We start from the raw sequence: 2,391 nt of genomic DNA, 5'->3' as shown, positions 1-2,391 counted from the left end.
CCGCCCGGAAGAGAATTCCCCATTCATTTTTCCCATAGACGTTTCAAAAAGTATTTATTTAAAGATTTATTTAAACCCTCGGACAAAGCCATCTCTTGTTGTGACAAATCATGACAATAAACACAATGTTTTGGGCCAATCAAATAATTAGAAAGAGGAAAAACAAAACAAATAAAGTGTTGTACCCTGCCCTTTTTTTCTTCTTTCTAATTGTTTGATCGGCCCAAAACATTGTGCTTAATGTGATGATTTGTCACAACAAGAGTTGGCTTTGTCCGAGGCTTATACTTTTTGAAACGTCTATGGGATAAATGAATGGGGAATTCTCTTCCGGGCATGTCGTCAGGGGAGGGACTGCAACGTTTTGTTTTGAGAGCCTATTTGATGAACTATTATAAGCTATGGTTCTTTGCATTCCTTATGGAGAAGGAAATACACCATAACTAGGGCATCTTAGCTGTCGCCGCCACACTCAACACTGAGCCAATTCGCTCTGCGCTCGATCACACCACTCAACAACTCCTTCTAACATCTCCAAGGCAGTTACCGCCTCACCCCGATGCACAAATTAAAATGTCGTGATCGTCTACCAAATATGAATAAGCTGTTGTGTGATATGAATAAGCTGTTGCATTTAGAAATGGGTTTTCCGCCAACTGTCCCCTTCTTCAGAACAACAACATCTCAGTACCAAATCCACCAAATGAGGTTTTCCAATGAATGCCAGCTGCTTGTATGAACGATTATTTTTCCCTCAACAAATATTTTGCATTGATTTAACAATGCATCATCAAATAGTGCTATTACACTTGTAAAGTTGTTGTGCAACAAACACTGGTCATGCTGTACAATACATGGTATGGAGATTTGCACAGTAAATGTTAAGAATATGGACCATTACTGTATAGTGTGGATGGCATAAACATACAGTACCATACAGCCCTGTAATAGCCGCCATGGATGTGCCCGTGATCCATTCTTAATCACGCTTAATAGGAGTAGAATAATCTACTTTGATTTTGGTCAGTCATGCGCATCGCTAAAACAAATACCAGTAGATCTCAACTGGCCTTGTTTTCTCTTATTTTTGGCCAGAGTTCTTGTGGAGAATCCCTTGCAAACACTGCTGCAGTTGTCCTTTTTCCTTTTTCTTTTTCACATGTGCAGATTCATTCGGAGCTATCTCTCTTCCACTGGGCTCTATAAACCCATACAGCTGACAGAAATCAGGGCAAGTTACTATAGTATCTGCACACAGAGCGAAGCTAAGCGGATTTGCATGAAGCTGCAGGGAGCCCGCTATGCGTACAGCACTGGAGTGGGGCGATGTTTTGCCCCCCATCATATCTCAGTTTGCCACAGCGTCATGCATGTTCCATCTCATTTAGCTTCTAGATGTTTACTGATTGTAATTTAAGCAGGGGTGACATCACAGCACTACTCCCAACGAGCACATGCCCCTACCAAAGAAGGGAAAGCCCATTGTTGGCTATTAATCTCTCTGAAAACAAGCAGATATGACCTATGACTACAAAGACTACAGGTTCTACCTTGTCCTTCTTCTTCTTGGTCAGCCATGTCTGTTCATTAGCGTGCCTTCATTCAATTAGCCTGTCTCTCCGAGGACACAGAGCAGATGACTCAGTGTGATGGGGCCAGGAGCTTCATTCACCGCTAATCAAATCACCCACCCATGACGTGATAGCCCCAGTCAGGTGTGTGTGTGTGTGTGTGTGTGTGTGTGTGTGTGTGTGTGTGTGTGTGTGTGTGTGTGTGTATACATATACAGTTACTAGTAGTACATATATATATATAGTATATATAGGATATATATATATATATATATATAGCTACTGTCACTGTGGAAGGTGGAGGAAGGTACAGTAGCATGGGGTGGAGGAGGGGACGACAAGAAGAATGACATCATGCTGAGATACTGATCACTGATCACTGACCTGAAACAAATAGAAGTGAGAATTTGATTGTGTGTGTGTGTGTGTGTGTGTGTGTGTGTGTGTGTGTGCGTGCGTGCGTGCGTGCGTGCGTGCGTGCGTGCGTGCGTGCGTGCGTGCGTGCGTGCGTGCGTGTGCGTGTGCGTGTGCGTGCGCGTGCACGTGCGTGTGCGTGTGCGTGTGTGGGTGGGTGGGTGGGTGGGTTACAGTTATTCACCCCAACCTCCAAAGTACCACCTTAATTTGATTAGCTTGATGCTACACGATGGCTTTGACATAATCCATGTTTACGAGCTGACAGAAAATCAGGGGTCATCTTTTGACTGGTGTGTGGAAACAGTTTTTGAGAGAATTTCATGCCGAATCTTGCGGATTGCATCATTGCATGCCAGCTGCAGCAGTTCACCTCTACCAGTCTTCCACTCAGGGTGCAGTATGT

The sequence above is a fragment of the Protomyctophum parallelum genome (assembly GCF_964188405.1).
Source record: "Protomyctophum parallelum genome assembly, chromosome: 4".
Lineage (NCBI taxonomy): Eukaryota > Metazoa > Chordata > Actinopteri > Myctophiformes > Myctophidae > Protomyctophum > Protomyctophum parallelum.
Note: the sequence above shows the minus strand (reverse complement) of the source record.